The sequence below is a fragment of the Echinops telfairi genome, unplaced genomic scaffold, assembly GCF_000313985.2.
Source record: "Echinops telfairi isolate 266 unplaced genomic scaffold, ASM31398v2 ScPeMD7_70;HRSCAF=299, whole genome shotgun sequence".
Lineage (NCBI taxonomy): Eukaryota > Metazoa > Chordata > Mammalia > Afrosoricida > Tenrecidae > Echinops > Echinops telfairi.
In genome coordinates, this window is record NW_022103968.1 from 18867558 (window position 1) to 18887984 (window position 20427).

The 20427-nt window shown below is 48.5% G+C and overlaps 1 protein-coding gene across 3 annotated transcripts in view; it reads right to left on the reverse strand.

The window, feature by feature from the left end:
- The window catches only part of RBM20 (RNA binding motif protein 20), a 179595-nt gene that overhangs the window by 142882 nt on the left and 16286 nt on the right, over window positions 1-20427 (reverse strand). The gene's annotated exons all lie outside the window — the stretch shown is intronic.

The following is a 20427-nucleotide window of genomic DNA, read 5'->3' on the forward strand; positions in this document are numbered from 1 at the left end:
TTTTCGTGATGCACATTTTCTTTACATAAAACTCTCTCTTATACATGAGTTGCTGTGGATTTGTTTCTCCAAAGTACCCAGACTAATACACACGTGATCCATGTAAAAAACAGGCAAAAGATTTTATAGACCATTCTCCAAAGATGATATGCGAGTGGCCAATAAGCACATTAGTCACTAAGGAAATGCAAATCAAAACCACAGTGAGATAAAACTCACACCCACAAGCATGGCTATAGCTTAAAAAAAAAAAAAAAAAGACAGACATTGACAAGTGTTTCAAGGATGTGGAAAAACCAGAGCCCTCATACTCTTGTTTGAGGAATGCAGCATGGCCCGGCCCCTTCAGAAAACAGTCCAACCAACCATTCCTCACATGGTCCACACAGTCGCCATCACCCCAGGACCTGCAAGTCCACTGCTGCGAACACACCCAAGAAAACGGAAACCGTGCACGCTGAAGCCCACATGAATGGCCATGGCAGCAAAACAGAAGAACAACCCAAATGCCCACCCGATGCTACGCAGATTAACAAATCTTGGCCTGCTCACACACCGGAACTCCGCTCAGCCACAGGAAGGAAGAAGCACTGGCGCTTGCTACGCCCCTGGCAGAATCTTGAACATGCGCTGACTGAAAGAAGGCAGACATACAAAGCCACATATGATACGACTCAGCAGCTATGAAACACGTGGCAGAGGCAAATGCACAGACAGAGACATAGATCGGGGGTTGCCGGGGGCCTGGGGGGTGGCGGGGGACAATGACAGCGCGTGGGTAGAAGGTTTCTTGTGGTGCAGATGGAAACGCTCTAGAATTAGAGAGAGATGACAGATGAACAGGTCTGTGAATCTACTACAACACTGAATTGCACACTCGTAAGGAATGTATTTTAGGATAGGTGAATTATATCTCAATAAAGCGCTTATTCACGGATGAGGCAGCCCAGGTACCTTGTTCTACTAGAGGCGGTGGCTGGGAGGAGTACTTGAGGTAATACATGGACCGGCCCTGGGATGTGCCCGGGCCTCAGTTGACTCAAGTTGATTCTGACTTGACTGGCCCCGTGTGGGGCTGAGGAGAGCTGTGCTCCATGCTGATTTCCTGGGCCTTTCTTCCCAAAGTGCCTCTGCATGGACTCGAACCTCCGGTCTTTTGGTTAGAAGCCAAACGCATTAGCCATGTGTACCCCCCACCCCCCGCCCCTGGGGCCTCCTCACTAACAGCAATAGGTATGCTGACTCCCACCCTGTACCCAGGCTTCTCTGGGATGAAAGTAGAAAGGCGAGGATTGATGTGAGTGATTACTGCAGGGCAGCGTCTGAGAGTGGGTGGGGTGGACAAAAGAGACTTCAGTCTGACAGGTAGTGTTTTAATATTTCAACTCTAATCTGTGCAATTAAAATTGAACTTTCAGATGCCTGCTATGGTGCTTGAAATACGTGTTTCTATTAATATTTCACACAGCCTCACATATGAGTTGTCTTCAAGACGTGTCTATAGAGAAAGCACTGGATGCAAAAGTAACTGGCATAGAGGATATTTGTCTGTGAGCATTTACCTCTGGAAGATACTGGGAACGAAGATATGGAAATCCCTCGAATGTAACAAGGCACCTTGAGGAGTGAGTTACTGGGTCTGGATCTTAGTCTTGGGAGCCACCAAGGTCAAAGGGCATAATCTAGTCCGCAGAACTGACATCCCACTTTGGTGAGTAGCGGCTGGGGTCTTAAAAGCCCAAGCGCGGCCTTCTGAGGTGCAGTTATCGGCTCTCCTCCGCCCAAAGGCAGAAAGAGTGTTGGAATTGAAGAGACCAAGAAACAATTAGTCCAAGGACTAATGAACCTTGTGAACAACAGGCTCCGTGACCCTGAGACCAGAACAACTAGATGGTTCCCTGCAGCCATACACACTGCTCTGTAAGCGATCGCCTTAGGAGGCCCTGGATAGAGTGAAGGACGCGGTACAAAGCCCGAAACCATGCAGACGAGGCTTGCTGGTCAGCTGGAGACTGATGGCCACCCTGAGACGATGGCCCTTGGTCGCCCTTTGGGTTTGGAGCGGAACTCGCCTCTGGGGCTCCGTTTCCTGCCAGACAACAGACAGGTCTAGAAGAGGAACAACAGCGCTGCTGAAGTGAACATATATCAGAACCGTCAGCCATCTGAGGTCTAAGCAGCCCTATTTAACCCAGGACAAAGTTCCGAGGGGTGAGGAGAGAAGGCGGAATAGGCTCTGGCTCCCTTTGTGCAGACTCCTTGTCTTCCCAAGAGGCTTGGGGGGAAAGCAGGCCCCCACCTTCTCCTCCAGAGCAGTGGGATGGAGAGCCCAACCTCTTTGAGAAAACAGCCCTTGTTCAAGGGAGGCCTTCTCTCTTCTCAGTCCTCCCTCTCATGGGGACGTGGGCTTGGGTGAAGCTGGGGGCATGGCCGAGAGGCAGAGACCTGCCAGTGGAAAAGCGGGTCTCTTAGGAGGCCCTGCGAGGCAGTCCCAGGATTTGCTTGCCCTCTAAACTTTTCTCCGGTGGGGAAAAGAGCAAGTACTATTTTCTCCTGCGACAGTTGTGAGGAATAGATGAGTTGGCATACATGAAGTGCTAAGAACCACGCAAAGACACAGTATATGCTATCATCCTTCAGAACCTTGGTTACATCTCCAGACTTAGCAGGATCACCCCCTTTGGCACTAAAATACCATCTTCTATTATGGTCATACGAACATAACTGTTTCCACACATCAGCACAACCATTAGGAGTTTTAAAAGGATCTTAGATGCTGTGGGTTAAACTGCATGGTAAGGAATTGGTTGAGTTCTGTGGTTTTCACACACCTGCCTTTTAGCAACGAACTCTTTTTTTATATGAAATACTAGATGGAAGCCTAACAGATGATGCTAATATGATCGATGCAGGGTGGAAACCTGGTACCCAGCACTCAGCCAGCCCATGTGGACCCCTTTACTATAGCCTCTGGGGCTCAAGAAATGCAAATTAAAAATTTTAAAAATTAAAAAACTGGCCAAGTGGCTCTCGCATTGTTGTTGTTCAGTGTCGGTGATTCGGTCCTGACTCATACAAACTCTACATACCAAGGGACAAAATGCTGCCCACCTAGTCCTGCATCAGCTCCACCATTGTGCCTGTGTCTGAGCCACTGATGCGGACCCTGTATCAACCCAACCAACTTTCCCATTGGGTCTTCCTCTTTCCACTGACCCTCTAACTTTACCAATCGTGAGAGCTTTCTCCAGGAACTGGTCCTGCCCAAAGTATGTGAGGTCAAGTCTTGTCCTGCTGGTGTATAAAGAGCATCCTGGCTGTACTCCTTCCACGTCAATGCATGGTGTGTTTAATATTCTTTGCCAACACCACAATTCAAAGATATCCATTCTTCTTTGGTCTTCAAGGGAAGCCCTGGTGGTGTGGTGTGGTGGTTATGCATTGGGCTACTACCCCCATGGTTGGCAGTTTGAAACCACCAGAAGCCCCGAGGGAGAAAGATGGGGCTTTCTACTCTAATAAAAAGTTACAGTCTTGAGGGTGTAGGATACCTGGTGGGGTTTGATTGATTGTAATGTAGCCAAGAGGAATTTCTGAGAACTGAATGACGGGGGAACATGATAGTGGGGCAGGAGGAAAGTAAATGAAATAGAGGAAAGAACTAGAAGACAAGCTCTATACATAGAGGTATAAATATAGGCATGGACATATGTAAATATACTAATATATGATAACAGGGGCATTGGTCTATGTGCATATATTTATATGTTAAAGTATTGAGGTAGCAGACAGACTTTGGGCCTCTACTCAAGAAAACTTTGTGCCTCAACAGAAGAACACTTTGTTCTCATAACCTGGCACTGTGTGATACTCCCCTTCCCGACACGATCGCTGAAGACAAAATGGGTGCATGAGCAAATGTGGAGAAGAAAGTTGATGGTGCCCAGCTATTAAAAGATAGCACATCTGGGTTCTTAAAGGCTTAGAGTCAAATAAGCGGCGAGCTAGCAAGGAATCAACAAAGCCCATATGGAAGAAGCACACAAGCCGGTGTGATCACAAGGTGTTGAAGGGATCAGTTATCAGAAGATCAAAAACCAAACAATTACATTGATGTGAAGGAGAGGGGTCAGAGTGGAGACCTAACGCCCATATGTGGATAACTGGACATTCCCTCACAGAAGGGTCACACAGAAGGGATGGTTCACCCAGGGTGCAGTGTAACACTGACGAAACGCATAACACTCCTTTAGTTGTTTGGTGCTTCCCTCCCCCATCACCCATCATGACCCAAGTTCTACTTCACAAATCCAGCTAGACCTGAATATGTACATGGGTACAGATTAAGAACTTTCGACATGCGGAATCCAGGACAGATAAACCCCTCAGAAACAGTAACAGGACTATCGATACCATGAGGGTACGGGAAGGGGAGTGGGGAAGAAGGGGGAACGGATAGCAATAATGGGTGTATAATACCCCACCCCCAGGGGGATGAATAACAGAAATGTGGGTGAAGGGACACAGCAAATGGTGTAAAATATGAATATTTTATATAATTTATTAAGGATTCATGAGGGTGGGAGGGTGGGGGATGGGGGAAAAGAAGGAGCTGATATCAGGGCTCAAGGAGAAAGATAATGTTTTTAAAATGATGATGGCAACATATGTTCAAATTCACCTGATATAATTGATTTATGTTATGATATCTGTAAGAGCCCCCAATACAATGTTGTTGTTGTTTTAAGTTCCAGTCTCAGAAACCCACAGAGGGTCACTATGAGTCAGCATGGACTCCGGGGGCAGTGAGTTGGTCGTCTTACTCATTGTCTAGCTTCTGAGTGCATATGAGCTGACTGTACACACCACAGCTTGGATCAGAGCACCTTAGCCCTGGAGGTAACACCTTTGCTTTTTAACACTTTAAGGAGAGCTAGCTTCTCAGTGGGCTTGCCTAATACAGTCATTTAATTTCCTGGCTGCTGCTTCCCTGGGCATTGACCGTGGATTCAAGTGCAATAAAATCCAGGACAGCATCAATCTTTCTTCTGTTTATCATGATGCTGCTGATTGATCCAGTTGTAAAGAATTTAATTCTCTTTATGCTCAGGTGTAATTCACACTAAAAGCTATAGTCTTTGAACTTCACCAGTAAGTGTTTCAAGTCTGCTTCACTTCTGACAAGCAAGGTTGGACCATCTGCAGATCAAAGGTTGTTCATGAGTCTTCCTCCCGTCTTGTGCCACATTATTCTTCATGGAGTTCCTGTTCCTCTATTGGCGCATCGCAGAAGTTGAATAAAGCAGGTGAAAGGAGCCAGCCCCGACACACACCTTTTCTGACTTTAAACTGCAGTTCTCTCTCTTGGTCCACGTGCAGGTTCCACGTGAGCACAGCATGCCAGAATCCCCGTTCCTCCGGGCGCGGCCCGTGATTTGCTATGATCCACACAGTCAAATGCCTTTCGGAAACTCAAGTAGGTTTCAGGGTCACCCCAGCTCTTGCCCTCTCAATGCCAGTATTGAAATCCTGGCCATTTCGAAACCAGCAGGAGGGCATTCGGATGCCACAGGGTGCAGCAGGGATGAGGTATCGATGAGTCTCCAGCTGTGTCTCACACTTGAACCTGACCCTGAGCTGGAGCTTTGGCCAAAAGCAACACATTTCTGCCCTTCCGTTGGAGGGGTGAGAGGAACGCTTAAACAAACAGCAATGGGTGAGCAAGGGCTTAAAATACAATGCAGGCTGTGCCTCATGTAAAAGCGAACGACAAACGTAGATCGGCCTCAACAATACAAGCCTCCCTGTTTGTACCAGCAATGACCCAGCCCATTCACGGCTAGTCTTGCTCCAACGTTTCGTGATTATCGTCATCATCATCTAATCCTTCTTTTCTTTGTTAACACTTTTATTGGCATACTCTTCACACACTATACGATTTAATCACGCAATTATATTAAGAAGATCTGTGTACTTGTCACCACAATCGACTTCAGAACCTTTCCTTCTGGGGTTGGCTCCCCATCGTCCTGTCAGTGTCTCGATAGATCTACACCTGTCCTGGGTTTCATATACAGAAAATCACACAAAACACAAACAGGAAGCAAATAAACAAACAAGGACTAGTCAAAACATAGGAACACACCAACCAAAATGAAAGTACAAAAGATTAAAAATGGAAACAACTTTAAAGAGGGTCAAAAGAGATCAAATAACAAAATAAGAAGGTTTTGCATTTTAACCTCACTATAATACTCTGTCTGAAGGCAAGGCTATTCCCATCCCACAGCCACGCCAGAGGGAATCCACCAGAGCCTAACCAAGTGGAGGCACTGAAGATGAGGTTGGGGCTGTCATTGTCATCCATAGCCTTCTGCAAATTGGGTGTTCACAATTTCAGCTCTAATACCATTCCCTCCTTTGGATTTGGGCTTTATTATTTATAATCTTGGATCACAGCGGCTGGTATGCTTCTTCCATGTGGACTGAGTTGACGCCTCACTTAGACAGCGGTTTGCTTGAAGACCCCGATGCTTTCTTTCTAATAGCCAGGCACCATCGGTTTCTTCACCACACTTTGCTCTAGCACCATATCTTCAGGGATCTCTTCATGAGGGCAAGCAACGCACAGGCCGTGTCTGAAGAACTAATTGTTCTCAGATCAGGGTTAGAATTAAGTGTGACGCACTCCAACACTTTTCTACAACTTCTCTCATCTTTCTGTGATGCCCTGATGAGAATAGGAGCCCAAGACCCCCCGCTCTACAAACACTGCTCCTCTTTTTGGGGGGCTACAACAAAAAGCTTCGTCTTTCTCCCTTGGAGCAGCTGGTAGGTTTGAACAGCTGACCTTTTGGTTGGCAGCCCAATACTTAACCCATTGTGTCACCAAAGTCCCTAACTCATGAGGGAAGTCAGTGAAAAGTTAATTCACTAAGATTAACCAGAAAAGTCAAAGGTCCAAAGCTACTTTGAAGTGAATTACCGAGGAAGACCACTTACATAATTTATGGGGAAATAGCGAAAAATATAGGAAGCATCAAAAGAAGATGGTAGGAATACACAGAGGCACTGTACCAAAAAGATGAGTCAATATCCCACTACTTCTGAAGGCAGCACATGATCAAGAACCAATGGCATTAAAGAAGAAGTGCACGAACAGCATTTGCAAACATGGGACTCTGGGAATTGCCAGACTATCAGGTGAAATGTACCAACAAGCTGATTCGGCCATGGAAGCAGTCATTAGACTACACCCAAAACTTCGGAAGATAACTACCTGTTCAACCAACTAGAAGAGACCCATGTTTGTGACTGCTCACACACACACAAGAAAAAAAAAAAGGAATTCAAGAAAGTTGTAAAAATAATCCCAAATTATCACCGGTATCACATGCCCATAATTATAGTGCATGAATATACTTTCAAAACGATCACGGTAGTACCTTGACCGGGGTCTACCAGAAATCCAAAGCAGATTCAGACGAGGATGTGGAACACTGATGATGTCCATGGAAGTTAGCTGAAAGCAAGAAAAACCAGAGATGCTGTGTCTTATCAACGAAGGAAAGGCACTGGACTGTGGGGCTCAGACCAAAGGATGGACGACACTGCCAAGAGTGTGGATTCCAAAATACTTCGCTCTGCACCCGTGGGACACGCACACAGACCCGGAGGAAGTCATTCAACTAGAACACTGCACAGTTTAAAGCCAGAAAGTGTGTGTGTCAGGGCTATATCCTTTACCATACATATTCAACCTGTGTGCTGCATAAATAATCCAAGGAGGACTAACTACATGACAAATAGCACTGGGGTTAACGAAGGGCTCATTAACCACCCAGGAGAGAAGGACACAGCCGCCCTTGCTAACGCGCAGAAGACTCGGACCCCTTAGTCACGAAGCTCACAACCTTCAGACGGATGACGCCTCAAAATAAAGAAAGCAGATATCCTTTCAACGAGGCCAGTGAGCAACGTCATGATACATGGAGAACAGATTGAAGTCGTCAAAGATCACGTTTTACTTGGATCCACAGAGACAGCAATCCAAAAAAAAAATCAAATGACGTACTGCATGGGGCAAATTTGCTTCAAAGACTTCTTGAGAGCGTTAAAACCAAAGAAGGCCTCTTAAGGACTACAGTGCCTTTGACCCAAGCCATGCCAACAAGGCAACATGCCAACAGTGGTGAGGATGCCGCAGGCTCGGGCAGGGTTTCCTTCCTTTGTACACAGACGGGGCTGAAAGACGGGCGGTCTGCTTGCTTAAAGAGTTTCAGTCTTGGGAACTCATGGGGCAGTTCCACCCTGTCCCACAGGGTCATTCTGAGCCCGCATCGACTCGATGACCCTGGGTTTGCTTTTGAGTTCAACAACAAGAATCTCTACAGAGGAAGACAGCCAGATGGTTTTTTTCCCGTGGAACCACTGGGTGGGTTCGAACCACCAACCTTTAGGTTTAGACCGATTATAAACTGCCCATGCCAGTCCAGCCTCCTGCAAATTCTCTCCAGCCCCTTCAAAGAGCAGCAGGTTCATGTTACAACACACGAGGGTTATGCAGCTATCCCAGAGTGGCCCTGGGTTGGCTGAAATGTATTTCCACGTGCTGCGTGAGCTCTGCCGTTTATAAGAATAGCCTAATCATTTATAAAGATAAGAATACCACGAATTCCTTATGGGCTATAAAAGGCTCCCCAAAACCACAGAAGGCCTGGAGCACATTCCTTGGCAAGTATCAGTATGCGGAGGAGACAGCTCGAGGGGTATGAGCCACGGAGGAGGGACGTGGTTTGTGCCCGGCCTGCCCACCACAACCAAGCCTCTGCGCCTCGGAAAACAGCTGCAGGGCAGCCGCTTCCTCCGAGCCTCAGCCTACAACTCCCCACTCTTCCAGCCCTGGAGAAACCACTGCCCTCACCCCCCCAAAAAACACCTCCCTTTCCCCCGGGGAGGAAATTCACATCTCTGAGCCCTGGAGCTGATTCAAGCTTCACTGGGGATCCAGTACCGCCTCTCACTGAACGCATCGTGAACTAATTGCTGCGGGGACCACAGACAGAAGGGGCAGCCTTGTGCCCAGTCCAGAGACGCACAGATAGCGTCCATTCCAGGTGCAGAAGGAAAGACAGTGTGGATCATACATGAACTCATGCAAACCCCTCGCCATTTTGTGGATAAGCAGCTGGCTGTAGGTATGAAGGGAACCAGCTCAAGCTCACGCAGCTGCAAAGGCAATGCTGGGCTTCGGATGTGGGTCAACCGAACTCCAAAGACCCGTCTCTTTCTTCTGCATGGGTACCGAAGCCTGCCGCTCAGGCAGGGGAAGTGGTCTGGCCCAGTGCAGACAATGAGGAGGTGTACAGTCTGTACAGAGTTTGAAAAAAAGGCATCTGCTTTTTTATTTCACTAGCACATCTAAGCACGGTTCATGAGAAGCGTGTTGCTGCTGTCAGCTGCCACTGACTGGACCCCAATGGAAGGAGCTCCCAGCACAAGGTCACCGAAGGGTCCAGTCCTGTGCCATCCCCGTGATCAGTTTCAGATCGGACTGCTGTAATCCAGAGTTTTCACTAACTGATTTTTCACATGAGCCTATTGTCATGACTTGTCCTTTAATGGGCCTTTCACATGGAAGTTCAGTTGGAGAACTCCCAGCTTTGCACTTGTCACCTTACAGCTACACAGCAGAGAAAGACCCTAACAACTCAATCTTTCCATTTGAGTTGGGCCCAATTCTTGTCTCCAACTCCTGTGGCATCGCATCAGCATACTCAAACTCACAGCTCTCGAGACATTTGAGTCACGGCCACCCAACAGGACGGCGGAGAACTACCCCTGTGGCTTTGTAAGATTGTAAGTCTTCACAGGAGAAGAAAGCCTCGCCTTTCTCCCATGGAGTGGCTGGTGGTTTCAAACTGCCGACCTTGCAGGCTAGCAGCTCAATGTGTAACCACTACACCACCCGGGCTCCTCGGAGCGTTGCATAGCCCTGTTTGAACAGTAGCTGGAACCCTGAAAAATGCAGTTAAGTAGAAAGATGAATAAACAGAATCTGAGTTTCTTCAATTCTGTCACTCTATGTGACCACTTGGACTTTGCATTTGTATTTAAAAGTTAAAATAACAAAACAGCGGGGGAGGGAGGGGGAAAAAGAGGAGCTGATACCAAGGGCTCAAGTAGAAAGAAAATGTTTTGGAAATGATGATGGTGGCAACATATGTACAAATGTGCTTGCTACAACTGATGTGTGGATTGTTATAAGAGCTGTAAGAGTCCCCAATAAAATGATTTATTTTTTAAAATAAATAAAATAACAAAAACCGCAAACTGAAAGATGTAATACTTTTCTTACTCAGTTCACATTTTAGTCTAGATATTAAATACTTTGCTGTGTTTGAATATGCTTGAAACACAATTATATTCTTTCCCAAGTGTCCACTGTTTTAACACTAAAGAAAAATTAATAAATGATAATTACGAATGGTTTTTATTTCCAAATGTTGTTGTTGAACATTCCCAGAAAAACATATACCAGTTCCAGTTTCCACCTGTGCAATTTGGTGACGTTGATTATATTCTTTGAGTTGTACATCCTTCTGAACTAGCTATTCCTCCTTTCTGACTGTTGTTAGTGCCATCAAGCCGGCTCCGACCCTGGGCAGATCAGAATGAAACACTGCCCAGCCCTGTGCCATCCTCACAATTGTTCCGATACTTGAGCCCACCCCTAAGGTTCTTCTCCAGTACTTTAAGTGGCTGCTGTCAATTGGATCCAATAACTAAAAACCCAATTCCCTGCCACTGAGTCAATTCTGACTCCTGGTGACCCCATAGGACAGGGTAGAGATGCCCTTGTGGGTTTCTGAGACTGTCGCTCTTTATGGGACTGGAAAGCCTCCTCTTTCTCCCCTGATCCCATATAGAAAGCTCTTTAAAGAAAATAATGCTCAAGCTAGGTCTTTTGAACTAATGAAGTTAACCTATCGTTGAGTCTTAAGATGACTTCAGGGGAAACTTCAGGTTTCATGTTGAAAACTTATCTCAGAACAATCATTTCAAGGGTTCAGCCATCTTCCACAGCTCCAGAAAGGCAACGGTCCGTGGGCATTTGAGATTATCTTTCCTTTTCCCCTCTTTTCCATGTTCTCCCATTTGATCAAGATCTTTCCATAGGATCTTTGATTAACATGTTCAGCAATTTTGAAAAAGCATCTAATTCTTCAGATCTCGTGGCAAAGGAGACAGTAGCTCACCGAGGCCATCAGCCATACATTCCCCCTCTTCCTCCTGTTCCTGATGCTCCATCTTCCTCTGATCCCTCTTCCTCCTGTTCCTCCATCTCCATCTTCCACCTGAATAGAAGCCAATTGTTGTGTCTTGAATGGTTGCTTGTATGCTTAAAACACCAGACACTGTGCACCAAATTAGGAAGTAGAATAGACCTGAAGAAATTACCGGGCCAACAAACTAGGGCATGCCATAAAATTCTGACCCTAAACCTTCAAACCAAGGAAGCACAGCCCATGAGGTGCTTTGTTGTACGTAAGCAGACTCGGCGGCTTCTCTTTGTTGTTGCTGTAGCAATAGCTATCACACAACTTTTGCCAATTCCGCTTTTAGAGGTCCACAACTTGACAATAATCACTTGTGCAGCTCTGCTCCTACTCATTGCCAGGTTGTCGTCACTGATACCCCTCTTTCCCTCTTGCCCCCTGGTCCTGGTAACCACCAATAAACTTAGATCTCTATACGTTTGTCTTTTTATACATGTGAGATCATACAATGTTTGTGCTTTTGTGATTAACTTACTTTGTGCAGCACAGTTTCCCCATATTCCATTCCGGCCAGAGCATGTGCCAAGCCTTCATTTCTCCTACTGGCTGAGTAGGATTCCATTCTCTGTCTGCGCCACATTTTGTTTATCCATCACCTGTTGATGGACATCTAGGCGGTTTCTTCCTTTTGGTTGTTATTTAGTGTTTCAATGAGCACAGGAGCACAGCTAATGTTGTTTTTGCTATTAGGACCCATCAAGTTGATTCTGAATCACAGCAACCCATGAAACAGAGGAGAACTATCCCATAGGATTTTCTTGACTATAATCTTTATGGGAGCAGACCCGCCAACATTTTCTCCCACAGAGCTGATGGGTGAATTCAAACCACCAATTCTCCAAGTGAACAGCCAAGTGCTTAACCACTGAGCCATCAGGGTTCCTTAATGACTGCTAGTAATTACATGGCTGCTATTGAAAATAACTTCCATTCAGAAGAAAGGGTCGTGAAAAATCTGCTCCAGGTGTCAAGCAGGCCTGAGGAGCAATCACTGCATTACATCCAATGGCTCCCTCCTGCTAGAACCTGGAAAACCCACTCTGGCCTGACCAAGAGTCCAGGCCTTTGTCCCCAAGTATGAAGCCCTGTGGCAGCCGACCAAAGCCAACTCCATGCTTCTGTTCTCTTCCAAAGGAGTTTATAGCTCTACAGAGACGCTTATCTTTGACCGGAAACACCATTCCAGGCAAAATTGGGACTTTTTCTTCCAAATTCAAAGATTTCAAATTATTTGCTTAAATCTAAAAGACTATCAAATCCCAATCTTAGCCTCTAGCATTGCCCACCCTCACCCAAATCAGCCCTCCCCCACCCCCACTCCCTGGGCAGTTGTCTCCTAGGCTTTAAAAAAAAACAAACTTCGACAAGTTTAACTTGAATTATGGTGCTGGTGAAGAAAGCGCCATGGACTGTCAGAAAAACAAAGAAATTTGTCTCAGAAGAACCCCGACTCCGCACAACTGGATCAATAGGTAACATCAGGATAAACGGTGAAAAGATCAGAGTTGTCGAGGGTTTCGTCTTGATTGTATGCACAACCAGCGCTCATGAAACCAGCAGCCAAGAGATCAAAATACATTGCATTGGGTCAATCTGCTGCACAAAATCTCTTTACAGTGGCGAACAGCAAGGACGTTATGTGAGAACTAAGGGCGCCTGGCTCAAGCCATAGTACTTTCAGTCGCCTCGTATGTAAGCAAAACTTGGACACTGAGTAAGGAAGACTGAGGAAAAACTGATGCAGTTCCGTTAGGGTGCTGGCAAAGGGTGTTGAAAGTTCCCTGGATTGCTAAGAGAACAAATCCGTCTCCGAGACAGTGCAGGCAGACACACACCTTAGAAGCAAGGATGGAGAGACTTCATCTAACATATTTGGACATGTTATCAAGAGAGACCAGTCCCTGGAGAAGGATGATATCATATGCTTGGCAACGTGGAGGGGCAGTGAAAGAGAGGAAGACCCTCAAGGAGATGGGCTGACCCAGTGGCTGAACCAATGGGCGCAAGGATACCCAGTGTGAGGGCGGCCCGGGGGCAGGCAGTGCGCCGTCTGCCTTTTCGCAGTCAGCGTGAGTCAGAACCAACATGAAGCACCTGACAACACAAACAGGAGTCAGAATGCCGCGATGACCCCTAGCAACAGCAGCCATCAGGCCACACCCCATCGGTCAGTGGTTAGTTCCGACTACTTAATCCAGAACCCAGATGAAACATTTCTTGAGGGCAAGAACTAGCCCCCTATTGCAATCCCCTTTCCTCTGTCACACACACCACGCTGGACACAGCCCTTGGTCTGTGTGAACGTATTTAACAAATGCAAATACAAAACAGCTGGGGAAAACTTTCATTCTCTTTCAATTCCATTACAAATCAATAATAATGAAAATTGAGAACCGACTTTCAACAGTCATGGGAATGGAACCCTGTCACAAGTCAGAGACTACCTGTGCAACAACCTTGAAATGACAATATTTTCTCTATGGGCGGCAGGTGAGACACGAGAGTCATGAGGGGGGTGGAGGTGGCGGTGGTGACAAGAAGGCCACAGAGGCATCCTTGTGGTATTGAGACTGTCCAGAATCTTGACTGCAGTGGGTGACCCCAAGTCACAAACCTAAACGCCCACGTTCACCCAAGACAACGTTCAGGGAGGTTAGGGAGGAAGGACCCAAAACAGGAACCGCAGATGGAAATGGGCGATGTGGTGTGGCATCAGAGGGATTGCCGTGAGTGTGGTGAAACAAAACGCAGGTGAATTGTTTAATGGGAAACTGACGAACTGCTTGATAAACCGCTTCACAATACAAGGGTGTCTTAAAACAGAAACTGCCCGCACACTCAGACACACAGGAGTACAAGAGAAAGTGAGAATGTGAACCAGGTGGGTGGATGGCGTCGAAGTCAACAGCCTACTTGTGATGCTGTACTTTGATTTTGCAAAATGTTACCATTGGAAGAAACTGTAAAGACTCCCCCCGCCCCAAGATCTCTCTCTATTATTTTCACAACTGCATCTGAATCTAAAACTATCTTGATAAAGGGTTCAGTTATAAAAGTTGTAAACCAGACAGTGGTCTCAAACTAATATGATTTACTTATTGAAGAACCACTTAGATGGGGCTTACCGACTGCCCGCTACAGTGTTAAGCTCTTAAAACAGTGGTTCTCCACCTTCCGCATGCCCCAACCCTTTAATACAGTTCCTCATGTGGTGGTGACCCCCAACCATAAAATTATTTTCATTGCTACTTCATCACTGTCATTTTGCTAGCGTTATGAATCGTCATATAAATAGCTGATATGCAAGATGTATTTTCATTAAACATTAAATCGAACATAATTAAAGCACAGTGATAAGAGGAACGGTGTCTCGGTTCCTAAGACCATCCGAAATACATGTTTTCCAATGGTCTTAGGTGACCCCCTGTTAAAGGGTCGTTCGACTCCCAAAGGGGTTGTGACCCACAGGTTGAGAACCACTGTCCTAAAATGTTAACTCACTGGCTCCTCCTAAAGGCCATGTACTATCAGTGGTTCCGTTGTACAGATGAACAAACTGATGTACAGAAAGGTTGAATGACTTGGCCACATGGCGTGTGCTACCCTTCGAATGGTGATTCCAACACCGTCGGGGGCTCAAACTCCCCCATCAGAGGTCTCTGCATCTCATCCTGAAAAGCTGGGGGCTGCCGGGCTGACTGGCCTTGACTCCTGACAGCAGCTCTTCCGGAAGGTCCCCAAAGTTCAGGCTGAAGGTATGGGGATCCTTGCCAACCATGACCGCCGCACGCTCATCAGTCAAGAAGACTGCAAGTGAAGTGTGGGACGGTAACCTTAAGTCTTCCACTGGGCAAGAGGAGGCACACTTGCTGCAGACCGAAGTCCACACTTCCTCCTCTCGGTTGCCTGAAACTGAAGCGGAGGGGTGGGCCCCTGTGGAGCACATTTCCCAGGGAGAGAGTGAGGCGCCATCGAGCTCACGAGGTCCCCGGGAGAGGATGAAAGGGGGAAGCTGAGGCTCGCTGAAACAAGACGTGTAATCCCGTCATGCTTGACACAGTTGCCCCGTTCTCAGAGCCCTGCTGTCTTTGTCCCCAGAGGCCCCTCTCTTCTCCCCCACTCCTAGGATGGCCTCTGAGCAGATCTGGCTTAGTGGTTTCAAGCCCACGGCGTGGACCCTGGGGACTGAAACTCAGTAGCAATGTGGCATTCCAGGGTTGCAAGCAAGGCACGCTGGCTCAGGAGATTTTCGGATTATCAAGTGGGAAAGCAGGAATGTCATGGCCTCTGTGGGTGGACGGACGCGGGGGCATCCATCAAAGAGAAAACCACCGTGAAACGGCAGTCTCTCTTTCCCACTGGAGCGGCTCGGGAGGAGGGTATGTGCGCATATGTGTGCGGATGGGAGTCTGGGCGCGGATACCCAGAAACGAAGGCAGTGGAGAAATCCTTTCCTAAGATGAGGTACCAGAAAGGGCAAAAAGAGACTCAAAGATTTCAAAAGACAAACTCCCACAGGAAGGGCGCGGTGGCTTAACTTTAACCATGAGAACCCTGTTCACACACCTGGTTCCCAGGCTGACGCCACCTATTTCTCAGAAAGAACGGAACAGCTCCCAGGGATGGGAGGGTGGGGGTGGGATTCATTGGTTTCCCAAAGCCTTAGCTCATCAGCTGATGGAAATTCCCAGCCACCCCCCTGGTGGCAGAGCTGGGCTTCTAACCACAAGGTCAGCGGTTTAAATCCACCAGTCACTCCTCAAGAGAAGGATGAGGCTGTGCACTGACTGAGAGCCTAAGGAACCCGAAGGAAGGAACAATCCTACTCCGTCCTGAAGGGCTGCTGGGTCAGAATTGACTTGATGGCACTGGGTTTGGTTTTCTGGGCAGGAAGAAACTGGGAGAAAATTCAATTCTTCACCCACTACCCCATCTATCAGTTTACTGTCTGTCCTGTGTGGTGGCTTGCATGTTGCTTTGCTGCTGGAAGCAATGTTATGAGAATTCCAAATACGAGCAGACTCCCTCCTGGTGAACAGGTTTCAGCAGAGCCTCCAGACGAAGGCAGACGAGGAAGAAAGTCCAGGTGACGACTGATCTCCTTCGGGAAATTAGCCCAGGAAAACCTCATGGGGCACAACAGAGCATTGCTTGACTTGCTGGTCGCAAGCACGCCTTCGCGCGTGGGAGACATCACAGCTAGTAGGTGAGAGGGGGAGGCCTGAGCCCAACGGCAACGTGCTGTTTTGTGGCACACGCGGCTGCCCAGAGTCAGTGGCAACACAGTGGCAGCGAATACCCACAAAGTTCGAACGAGCCATTGAGAATGGAGGTGAGAAGAGTCACTTGCCAAACAGTCTCCACTCACTGGATCACAGGCATCTGTTTCACAATAACGTCCAGCCTTGCATCAATTTTCACATGTCAACTTCTTAAAAATTGCTGCATTTTTCTTTGCAAGAAGAGTCCAAAGAGTTTCCCTTCCCAGGTAGAGAGGCCAACTCCCACTACCCCTGCTTCCTGCCTTAGCTGCGGGGCCGCGGTACTTCAAGCCTCGGCCGGGGCCCGCCGGCCAGTGACGATGCCTGAGAACAAAAGCATCCCTGACCGTGCAGGATGGAGAGAGCCCGGGGAGCCACCGGACCAGCCTTGGGCCATGGCCTCCAGACTCATCAAACAGAGGACAAACGTCGTGTGTGTGAAGGCCCCGACTGCTCGCTGTTCTGTTGGCAGCCACATCTATCTTAGTTGGTACAGATTCCCCCAAACAATGGCAGTGTTGCACTCCTCAAAAAGCCCTCTGCCAAAACTTGGAAGAAACTCCTGACTCTTTATTTCAAAATCAAAAACACCAAACTGGTTACGGTCTCACGTCGATTCCAACTCCCGACGAGTAAAACTTCTCCGTCGGCATTTTCAAGGACTGTGGCCTTCGGAAGGAGATTCCCAGGACTTCCTTACCACCGAGTCTCTGCGTGGATTTGAACTGCCAACCTTTTAGTGCATGGCCACTTATATCACCCAGGGGCTCCTTAGTCTGTTTACACTAGTGTGTAAGCATGAAGCCCCAGATCAGAATATTTAACTCCTACAAACCTAGACATCTGGAAGAGACACAATAGACCAGTGGTTCTCAACCTTCCTGATGCCGCAACCCTTTCATACAGTCTCTCATGCGGTGGTGACCCCCCCAACCATAAACTTATTTTCCTTGCTACTTCAGCACCGTCATTTTGCTACTGTGATGACTCAGGCGACCCCTGTGAAAGGGTCATTTGACACCCCCCCCAAGGGGTCACGACCCACAGGTTGAGAACCACTGCAATAGACAGACACGGTGACATGGGAAAAGAGAAGGGCTGGGGAGAGGGGACGAACGGGGAGGAGAGCACAGGGGAAAGGAGAGAGGGAAACAGGGGCCCTTTAAGAATGGACTTTCGTTTTTCAGGATGCCCTCCTGCTTTTCAAAATCAGCAAGCTCCGAGTAAGAAGCCACTGTGTGCCTGATGTCCATCATCACACAGCTCTGGGAAGGCTGAGTCCCGAGCGGAGCCCCTCGGCCACATGGTGCAGACAGTGGGAATGACTGATGGGCTCCTTGCATTGCTTGTGCATGACTTGGCGGGGCCCAGCATATTTTACATTAGCTTGGGTCCTGACATTCCATCATGTTCTCTGTCAGGCGGCCAAGCCACTCTTGGAACACTGCACACCGAGTGGCATATAACCGAGCCCAGCAAGCCAGCCGGCCCTTTGCCAGGTGCCCTTAAATGAGAGGTCCTTCTTCCCTCGCCCACCTTCATGGCAGTGGTCTAGCCGGCCCAGAGGGGGGCCGAGGTCTCCCTAAGGAACGTCACCGTCATCCTTTGCCGAACTCCAAGGCACGCTTCAAGGCGGCCACGTCCCAAGGTGGGGTGGCTTGGGAGTGGGCTGCCCTCAGCAACTGCACCACGGAGCCAGGAACTAAGTGGCGGCGGCGGCAGCAGCAGGCAGCGCTGGGCACCCCCGCTCTCCTTGGGGCATGGGCGAGAGCCGAGGAGCTGGCCATCAAAGTGACACCTTCCCATGCCAGCCACGGGCTGAGTCAGTGAACCTTCTCCTGCCCCCTGCCCCCCGGGGACGCCCAGTCAGGCTGTAAGGGGAGAACCTCACATGACACTGCTGACACTGCCCGGAATGCCGCGGCGGGCGCGTCTGTACCCTCCGTACAGGGTGTCAACACCCCTGCAAGGGTGGCGTCTCCTCAAGGGCAGGCAGGATTCTTCGCAGGCAACTGCCCGAGAGAACGGCTCCTGGTAAGGAGGCGGACACTTCCCTCAAGGGCTTCTCAGGAGCCGTCGCCCACAACCTCTTCGCCTGGGCTCGGGGCGCCTGCATGTGTGGGGTGTCTTCCGTGTGCTCAGAGTCACAGTTTACACATTTTACTATCTCAAAGGCTGGAGGTTCGAATCCACCCAGAGATGCCGCAGAAGAAAGGGCTGGCAAGCTGCCCTTTTAAAAATAAAATAAACGGGAAACCCCTGGAGCGCGGCTCTCCTCTGACCCACGGGAGGTCACTACAAGTCAGCACCGTGACAGGGCAGGGCATGTCCAGACACAGGTGGCTGTACGTATACAGGGTAAGCAGCAAGTCTTTGCGTGTGAGGGATCCATGACTCCGGAGCCCTTGGGTGGGGCAAATGGCTTAAGTGCTCCAAGTGTCAGCCGCGAGGTCGGTTGCTTGAGCCCACGTGGCGGTGCCTCGAAAGATCTGCCAGGTGCCTGCCCTTGAAAACCGCTGGACACACAGGGGCCCCAGGAGGCAGGCCAATTGCTGGCAGCAAAGAGCAGCAGCACAAGGACTCGGGGTGGGGTGGGCACACAGCTGGAGGTGAGGGGTGGGAGCATCATGAGAGAGGGAAATAATCCTGGAGGGCCTCTTGGTGCAGTCCCTACCTGGCTGCTAAGAAACACGAGCGCAGGAAGGGCTGATCTCCTAATTTTGATGTGCTTTCCCCTCATTTTTAAAAGTTCAGAATGAATTTAAGAAGAAAACAAAAACACCCCGAGGGCTTAGCAGAACACCTCATCACCCAGCCAGCTATGTAGCATCTAGTTCTTGTTCTGGAAGCTTACAGTCTAAAAAGTTCCCCATGAACGACGCCTGCATTGTTGAGAGGAGTCAGTACCTGTAGGGGTGAAGGGTTCCAGACAGGAAGGGGCCTGAGCGAGCCTTCTGGGAGGCAGACTGTGAGCTGATCTGGGTCATTGTTCCGAGGTGCACAGAGGCAGTTCTGACTCGCAGCTAGCTGGACAACAAATGTAATGCTGCGTGGTCCTGCACCACCCTCACGCTTGCGCTTATGTTTCAGCCATGGATGCAGCCACCGCCTCAATCCATCTTCTCGAAACTCTTCCTCTGTTTCGCTGCCCTTCTATTTTCCCAAGCATGATGCTCTTCCCCAGCGACGGGTCTCTCCTGACAGCACGTTCAAAGTACATGAGACAAAGTCTCGCCATCCTGGCCTCTCAGGAGCACTCTGGCTGTGGGGGTTATATATGTTAAGGGTTGTCCACGTGACCAGACGTCGGCTAAGGCACTCTGGTGGGGCTCTGAGGTCGGTGGGCATTGTTGGGCTGCTAACCACAATGTCAGCAGTTCAATCCCACAAGTCACTGCAGGAAAAAGTAAGTACAGTCATACAGAATCGACTCGATAGCAGTGGGTTTGGGTTTGCTTTGGTTTTACTAAATATGTAGGTGATACCTCTATTCAAGAAGTAAAAACCATATGTGTCTTAATACCTTTAAACCACTGACTTGTATGGAAAAGCCCACATGGAAGAAGCACACCAGCCTGTGTGATCATGACGTGTCGATTGGATCAGGTATCAGGCATCAAAGACCCAGAACAAAAAATCATATCATTGTGAATGAGGGCAGAGTGCAGAGTGGAGACCCAAAGCCCATCTGTAGGCAATTGGACACCTCCTTACCGAAGGGTCACGGGGAGGCAATGAGCCAGTCAGGGTGCAGTATATCACCGAAGAAACATACAACTCTCCTTGAGTTAGTTAATTGTGTCAACCTGGCCGATAATCACATGTGG